The sequence below is a fragment of the Mercenaria mercenaria genome, chromosome 17 (assembly GCF_021730395.1).
Source record: "Mercenaria mercenaria strain notata chromosome 17, MADL_Memer_1, whole genome shotgun sequence".
Taxonomy (NCBI): Eukaryota; Metazoa; Mollusca; class Bivalvia; order Venerida; family Veneridae; genus Mercenaria; species Mercenaria mercenaria.
The window spans coordinates 7,127,140-7,136,602 of NC_069377.1; positions in this window are offsets into that span (position 1 = coordinate 7,127,140).

The following is a 9,463-nucleotide window of genomic DNA, read 5'->3' on the forward strand; positions in this document are numbered from 1 at the left end:
ATGAGTGGTTGCCTTACAAATAGGGTGAAAAAAATCAAAATCAATGTCAGGATAGCGATCGTTTTAGCAAAACAGCCAAAACGACTCGCCAGCATTAAATTGTAATCATATTCAGATATAAAAGCAGATCCCAATTTTTATTCTAAATTCAGGAAAAAATAATATATTCTTGTCTCGATTCACTTTTGACCTTTAACGTCAGAAATATGTTTTTAGTTTGTAAACATTTTCTTTTTAAATATGGTTTCCAATTTGAAAGATTTTTTCTAACGACGCAATTTTGGTAATATTGTCTCCTGGTTGATGTCATTTCGCGGCGCGTGCAATCTCTAGGATAGGGCAACCATTGATAGTATTTCGCCAATATTATTTAATATTCGAAAATACTCGCTTTTTTCTTTCCATAAGGAATGAAAATATGTATTTTTTTCAAACACAAAGGTGCCAGTTATGCAGTTCTTTCTCAGATAGAAATAATCATCTCATAATTACAGAAGGCAATTGATGTTACTTCCAGTACCTGTTTAGTGTTAGCCCGCCCGCTTAGCTCAGTAGGTTAGAGCGTTGGTCTACGGATCTCGGGGTCGTGAGTTCGACCCTCGGGCGGGGCGTATGTTCTCCTTGACTATTTGATAAACGACAATGTGTCTGAAATCATTAGTTCTCCACCTCTGATTCATGTGGGGAAGTTGGCAGTTACTTGCGGAGAACAGGTTTGTACTGGTACTGAATCCAGGAACACTGGTTAGGTTAACTGCCCGCCGTTACATGACTGAAATACTGTTAAATACAAGACAAACAAACAAACAAACTGTTTAGTGTTAAGTTCAAATTATATATAAGCTAGAAAGAATAACTTTTAGACATGATTTTTATACCGATACCTATTGGACCGAACCTTAACGAGAAACCACTTTCATTTAATAGCACACATGTCAACTCGAGTTAACGTTTGATTCTTTAATTGCGTTAATGGACAAACCTGCGTCTTTGAAAAAATACTTTCATATTTTTATCTGTAGCAGACTTAAGGTGTAATGCTAGAAAAACATGTGAACTTGAACGCTGCGCTGCTGCATATTCAACGCCAACATTGACGTTCTGGCATCTAGTCACATTTTCCTAGTGCTAATTTGAACAAAGGAACACTGCCATGGCTTTTCTAAAGACGAAAGAGGAAAGATATGATTTTACATCTTGTGCAATTTTCCAAAGAAAAATTCACAGTTCTCCATTATTACAACAGAGCTCGGTCGTTCATCCGTAAAGATGCTGGAAATGCTGAACGGAAAAATAATCTTTTCTTGGCAGAACCACACACTGGATCCCGAAGGATACAAGAACATAAAGATAAAATTATAGAGTATGAGAAAAAATATATGTTCAAACAGTGTCAAAAGTTTAATTATAAACCCGAGCTCTTTCGGCTTTTTAAAAAAGCCTTTTTCAAGGTTAGCATAAATCAAAACAACACAGCAACGGCGTAAATACCGCATGTATAGTTCGATATATAAATGCTAAATGAACATATCGATCAACAGAATGAGTGATAAATAAAAATAGCGGTTTTATAAAAATAGAGCGTTTTTGATTGGTTCCCTGTATTTTTCCTGAGGATTTCGTTCATTGGTTTTGTGTTTAACGCCGTTTTCAACAGAGAAGGTAGCGGAAAAAAGAAAATCTATGTTGTGGTCGATGTTAATTAAAAACTATGTCCGATTGCCTGAAGTGATTTAATATCTGCTAAAATGAACTACTAGTATCTGTGTGTTTTAATCTAATGCTTCAGCAGGTTAATCTAGTCTCCCTTATTGATGCCTATAGGTTGTAAGGTGTTGAGACGGCGGATCCAGTAGGTTTCTCTTTCCTTTCTTTGCTTATCCGTCCATCTGTCATTAAATTCAATGCAACATAGTAGGATATCCGCAAAGGTGTGACCCTCCATGTTAAAATGTTCAGCTACCGGCGACCGATTGAATTTGCGTGTTTTCCAGTCAGATCTGTGGAGATTCATTCGCTTTGCTAGCGTCTGCTTTGTTTCCCCGACATATTTTTTGTTGCACTTCCTGCATGTCATAAGGTATATGGCATTTTCTGTTTTGCAATTAGCCACTCCATTTTTTCTCATACGATATATATATATATATATATATACATATATATATTGTAGTAAGCTCGACATACTCGACATATCACATCCACGAATGCACACAGGTAGTTTCGCTCGTACACCCGCACTTACACATACAAGTAGTATAGGGGTCTCTTTAGGGCCAGGACTGCGCATGCGCGGCAGCCATCTTGGATCTATAACGTCACAGCAGGTGCGCAGCGGCCATTTTGAATTCTATTTTAAAAATGACATCATCTTTCTATTTTAAGAATGACCTCACACTGCTATTTATATCTCCCGGTAGTATATAGAGCTGACTTATATACCTATCTAGGGCATGTTCGCGCACATTGAGGGTCAGGTGCTCAGCCCTAGACGGGGAGATAACTTTAAAACAAAATATTTCAAGAAAATCAAATAAATATTAATTATATTTGAACATATAGATTTATCTATAACGTAATATACATTGTATGGTAAACAAAGAACTTATTAAAAATAAGCATAATATTTATCACATTTTTAATTTAAACCATTAAGCTTTATTTAAGATAGCTACTTTAGAAGTAACGTTAACTGAAAATAAAGTATTACATTTTTGTCGACGATGTTTCCTCCTTGGCGTCCACTGACAAAATGATTTAAGACCGGATAGACGGACAATAAACAGTAAACATGTCAAAGTTAATCCCTTTAAAGTCGCCACAATGTCTGGCGTTTATTTATTTAAGAGCGGATGCGTGAACAATAGCCTATTCAACTGTCAAAGTTAATCCCTTTAAAGTCGTCGTAGTGTCTGGCGTTTATTTATTTAAGAGCGGACGCAGTATAATGGATACTGATTTTATCAATAGAAGTATTGACCTCTAACAAAGAGAATTGTACTTTTTGCAACTTGTCCATTCTTTGATGGTTAAAGTTTGACTAGTTTAAACCAGTATTACTATTTTTAACTGACCAATCAGAATCAATAGAAATGACCACTGTTACTGAAAAATACCTCGAATTAAAGTATATAATAGCGCATTCATCAGACAAAATCAGTCTGACCTCAGAACTGAAATCATGGAAAATAGTTCGGGAGTATTCGAAAATATGATGAATTCCTTCGCTGCTGACCTAAAGGAAGTGTGTCCAATACATCACAAAGTATGGATTTATGAAGCGCATTTCAGTAAAGTGCATCTTGGGATTTCCACAGACACTTTTGTAGAATTATTAACAGCCTATATAAGAAACAGGACGAATTTAAATGTAGACTTCTCCATCATTCACACTGATGATCCATATAGGGACATGTGGGACAGTTTGCCTGGCGGTCATTATTTGATAGACATTGAGTGTGACTTTCTGGAAGCGAAAGGGTGTCTCTATGTTAAGTACAAGGACATAACAAAAACGAGAATCGAATTCGATATGAATTACTCCACATGGATGTACATGCTCCGAAACTACATGAGCAAATATCATCCGAAAATAGAACTCAAGTGGTGCGAACATAGCTTGCAACCAAATTCCTATTGCCCCTGTAACATCAGTACGGAACCTGAAGGACCCGAAAATATCCACATAGATGTACTTACTATGCTCTGTGATCATCATGCAAACAGAAATTGGTAGATTTAAAAGCGTGTCAGACTTGAATTCGTTGCTGATTTGTGTTGATCAAAATGTGTATGAAGGACAGACTAAAGAGACAGTTTTATAAAGAATAAATGATGGATGTGTTAACATCGGATCTCTGTAGAAAAATATTTTTCGACTGTGTAGAAAGACCCTACATACCGTTATATTACATGTTGGACTATGAGCCGTACAGAATGGTTCTTAGTAAAATAACAGCACAAAATTTTCCCCAAGAAGACACAAAACAGTGGTTAAAGCAAAAGAGCACTTTTATATCTTTTAAAGACACTTTGATCGACATGATTCGTTTTCATAAGATGAATTTGAGTATTGAGGCGATCAGTGAAAGTATCTGGATGACTTATATTCCTGAGAACGAGGAAATAGCGCTTGATGTCAACGATGCGATACGAAGTGGTGGCCAAGAATTTCAATACGATTGGTTTCCAGTCCAAGAGAAGAATAATAAACATAATCTTATTTTACTTACGAAATCTGTAGATATTATTGATGCAATTCTTCATTTAGAACTGCTAGAGACGCTTATTGCGAAGCATGATATCAATTTGTGAAACGATGTTGAAGAAATAAAATAAATAAAAGAATATGTTGTTTTATTTGTGTACACCATCACACCTACTAACGCTTCATCTTTTCTTTCACATCAAATTCAAACGTATAGGTTATAAATAACAAATGCATATTGTTCTTTCAATCTTTTATTGCCAAAGCTTGTATCACTAATACAGGTAACATGTATCAACTAAAATAAGACAAAATAAAGTCATCATTCAACTTCTTGCAATACACATCAAACGGTTTTAAAATGTCCTTCATTTTTCGTCCAGAACATCGGTTCATAATGTAATATACGCAATACAGCCCGCATATGTTTGAATCTGTATCCTGTATTTGACTGAAATTCATCCAATAACGCTTCTTTAACACTTGCTCAAAATGAACTTTGTAGTGCTCTGGTCTATTACCTAGTGAATCGAAAAATTCGTCGGGTCCCCTTTTTGGAAAATAAAAGGCCACCCAATGTTTTCCTGATCCCTGGCTCGTGTCTGTATTTGAAATGACGTATTGTCCCCTACGTATCTGAAGTTGGTCCGCCGCACATATTGTCACAGGGTACTCTTTTAACATTTCCTCGAGCTCGTAGTTATTCATTTTAAAATGTATAGGTGTTCCAATCCATAGTATCTTGGGTCATATTTTGGCGATATTTCTTACGTCGTTGGGTGTCTAAATCACGACTCATAGGTGTGTCCAATGTATTCCTATGTCGCTTTAGATCACTATGCTTTCGTGACCGTCTTATTTCCGACCTAGCAATATCAACCGCTTGGGCTACGGTTGTCACAAGTTTTACGACGGGGAGATCTTCCCCTTTTTGTTCTTGTGCTTCTCTTTCTTGTTTCTCTTTTAGTTCAGCCATTTTTCTAAGATGAGCACCGCTACCCACGATGTAACGGCCCATATGATCAGGATACACATATCCGTCCCTCAAGTCTTTGAAGTGTTGTATCCATTTTTCCGGGTCCGGTTTATCCGGTACCCATTTTTCTTGTTTATAATCGTATACCTCTATGGTACCCATTTTGGCATGATGAAAAGTTAAAGCACGCCAATCCTTCTTACAACGTTCATTCATCATCATCCGATTCTTCATCGTCATCACTTTCTTTATTATCATCCATTGAATATTCTTCTTTGCTTTTATGATCGGGCCACAACTCATCAAATAGGTCTTTTCTAAGGGCAATGGCTTGCCGAACAGATTCTTTGACAGTCATGCCGTGCTGACTTCTTAGTTTCTTAGCCGACTGTAGAATCTGCTGCTGAGTAGGGTCGTTTTGTAGCTCATAAAAGTCAATTAGAAATCGGGCATAATTTTGTCTCAGTCTCTTTCTTAATTGATTTGTTTGTTTGTTTGTTTGTTTTGGGTTTAACGCCGTTTTTCAACAGTATTTCAGTCATGTAACGGCGGGCAGTTAACCTAACCAGTATTCCTGGATTCTGTACCAGTACAAACCTGTTCTCCGCAAGTAACTGCCAACTTCCCCACATGAATCAGAGGTGGAGGACTAATGATTTCAGACACAATGTCGTTTATCAAATAGTCACGGAGAACATACGCCCCGCCCGGGGATCGAACTCGCGACCCCGAGATCCGTAGACCAACGCTCTTACCTACTGAGCTAAGCGGGCGGGCTCCTTTCTTAATTGAGGCAATTCATCATTAGCAGTGCGACAGTACGCTTCTTTAAAAGAGAGCCCTTGTTCTGTATAGTTGTTAACTTTAGCTTTAAATTGTTCTTTAATAGATTGTCTGAGAGGATCCTGAAAACGCTTATTCCATATCTCACGGCGTGATCGCTGTTCTATAATCTCAACTTTTCTACGTTTACCTGGAGGTCCCTTGATCAAAGATCGTTTCTTTACAAAGCTTGTGTCACTATTTTTGTTTTCTGTTGCATCATCACTATCATCATCACTATCATCATCATCATGGTCATCAGAATTTTCCTCCTCATCTTCAACTTTGTCATCATTTTTATCAGATCCTTCACCATTGAAATAGTCTTCTTGTTTATATTCATCATCTGTTCGTTTTCTCTTTTCTGGAGTGTTTGCCTCGAAAATGTTTTCACGTAAACGGTGTTGTTCTGGGGTGCTTGATTTTAAGTCTATTACCAAATAACCGTGAGGTCTTGATGTCGCTCGTTCAAACCGTTTCATAAAGATGTTACTAGACGAAGGATATATTCTTCTTGCCAATGTAGCCACTTGCTGTCTATCAATAGGATTATTAAATAGCACCAGATACTGCGTATTCAAAGCGATATCTCTGCAGGCTTTACCTTGAGGAAACAAATTTTGGGTGAGATATACGACAGATATGTTCCTGTGGTGACTGCCCTTGGTGAAGAGATCAGCAATTCTTTGGTCGCATTTAGCTTCAGTCATCAAGTCGTCAAAGACCAGCAGGTTCCTTTGACTAACATTTATATACTGGGAATCATTCAAGTAGTCTGGAATACCGTGTACAAATTCGACACCGGGGATTTCACGCTGAAGTTCATCATACAATGGTTGCCATTGTCCAAAACACCATATGATACGCTGAGGCTGAGGTCTTACAAGATTTGATGATAGCAGTTTCCTTGTCCATTCAGTTTTTCCACTACCACTTGGTCCAGAAACGACCATAGAAAATGGATGTTGAAACGTCGTCTCTCTTGAAGTGTTCAATATTTGTAATGATGGTGAATAGTTCCCAGTGTGGTCGTCACTCCAATGCTTATTACGTTGATGTCTCAGCATGGCGTCGCGCCTAGAGAATGACTGGTGACATAGAGGGCACTTATACATTTGTGAAGTAGATGTAAAATTATTTTCATACAACAAGACACTGCTTTGTATTCTTACAAATTTTAAATGCCATTCTTACGCTTTTAAGACATATTTTGCTGTCAGAATTATTGTCAGTAATGGTGGTGGTGGTGTGGTGGTGGTGGTGGTGGTAGTGGTGGAGGTGGTGGTGGAGGTGGAGGTGGAGGTGGTGGAGGTGGTGGAAGTGGTGGTGGAGGTGGTGGTGGAGGAGGTGGTGGAGGTGGTGGTGGAGGTGGTGGTGGTGGTGGAGGTGGTGGTGGTGGTGGTGGTGGAGGAGGTGGTGGTGGTGGTGGTGGAGGTGGTGGAGGTTGTGGTGGTGGTGGAGGAGGTGGTGGTGGTGGAGGTGGTGGTGGTGGAGGTTGTGGTGGTGGTGGAGGAGGTGGTGGTGGTGGAGGAGGTGGTGGTGTTGGTGGTGGAGGTGGTGGTGGTGGTGGTGGTGATGGTGGAGGAGGTGGTGGTGGTGGAGGTGGTGGTGGTGGTGGTGTATGTGGGTGTAGAGGAGTTAGTGGTGGTGTGGTGGTGGAGGAGGTAATGGTGGTGGTGTGGTGGTGGTGCAATGATTGTTGTTATAGTATTTCTAGCCTTTGTGTCGATATGTAATATTCTGAATGCTTTGTGCTTCAATGATGGCTGCGTCGATTTTAGGAAGAAGTTGTATGATTGATTTCCACTGCTTAATGTAAAGTTGTATTCCAATGATACTTGCGGTGTGATTTATGAAACGTCTCAAATCCACTAGGATTTCACTATCTCTGTTGCAGACAGTAATATATACGTTTTGCTGTATATCGAACTGTTTCATATAGTGGCAGGCAGTCTGGTTTTCATTCACTTTAATTTCATAATCTACGTGTGTAGTTGAATTCTTAGTCGCAAACGCTAAAGCGAAAGGCAAGGTAAATATAACAATAAGTATAATCGTGCATAAGATGATTGCTTTTTGTCGTTTGATGATGACATTTGAATGGCGAGAGTTTTCCATACTGTAAGCGTTGACGTCTAAAGTCAGACTGATTTGACTAACTAAAAGCGTGCTCTAATATACACATTTCGAAGGGACTCATTTTCAAAGCAAGGCTTATGTAGAAAAGGGAGTGATTTCATTGGCTGGTTAAAAATAGAAATTCTAGTTAGGAACAGCTTTGAACCAAGCTATCGCATAAATGACAAGTTTAAACATGTAAGCTAGCCTTCCTTTGAGAAATAAACCAATCAGAATGCGTCATATCACTAGCCAATCAGAGCATTGCTATAACCTTTACTGACTAATCAGAACGCTGCTCAGACTCCATTTAGTTTACTTTACCCTGTGAATTCGTTCATTGTCATTTTTGATCTCAAAGTGTATGGATCAGGTAAGCTTACTTTGACGCATTTTACGCGTGAGTGACCCCATATTGTTTTAGTGCAAACAATGGAATAGTACTAGTCAAAACCTTTCTTAGGATACCAAACACGGGTATAGTCGGTTGAGTAATAAAGGAGAAAATCGATATTTTACGCACGAGTGATTTCATTTCCGGTTGTTTTCTACCAACACTTAGGTCTCGCCAAGCATTTTGGTTTGACACCAAGATCATCAAAATCGGTCCACAAATAGAGGAGAAATTACATTTTGAAAATTTTGGTTGCGAAATTTGAATTTACCGCCAAAAGGTGACGTCACTTCAATCTTTAAACGCCAATATCTTGAGAACGGATCAAGATAGAGGTAAATATGTATACATTTTCTGAACCTATACGAGGAGATCTTTCCAATGCTACCTGTTTCAAGAGTTTATTGCAAAGTTTAAGAAAGAAGGTTTAAAAATCGCTGTTACGTCATAACTCGATAACGGTTGAAAATCGAATCGAGAATGGGGGATGTAAATGAAAGATTTTTATGAATTCTATCACATGAAATTAACATCTCAGAATTGATGAATAGGAAGTGTGTCACGAAATGGGGAAAACTGATTGTTCAATGTTAACTGTATTTCTGTTCATTGAAACTCTTGACGATTTCCTAGAATGGTCGAAATAGGCTTTCTAGAACCTATCTGTACTTAAGACAGTATCCTAAAGGACTATAAAAGTTTTATAACACAAAATACTCGTTTCTATCAGTTTCTCCTAAAAGTCATAAAATTGACCGAAATTTAATCCGCTTTTACAGTTTTCAAAGTATTAGTGTCAACATTGGCCAGTTCTCTTTCATACATTATCTTAAGCCGATCTCAAGTCAAAAAATATTAATACTTAAAATCCGCTGAAGGTTGAATTTCATGCATAGACTTGTCCGATTACATTGAAGTGTATACTCTGTTAATTCAAAATTCTGGATGT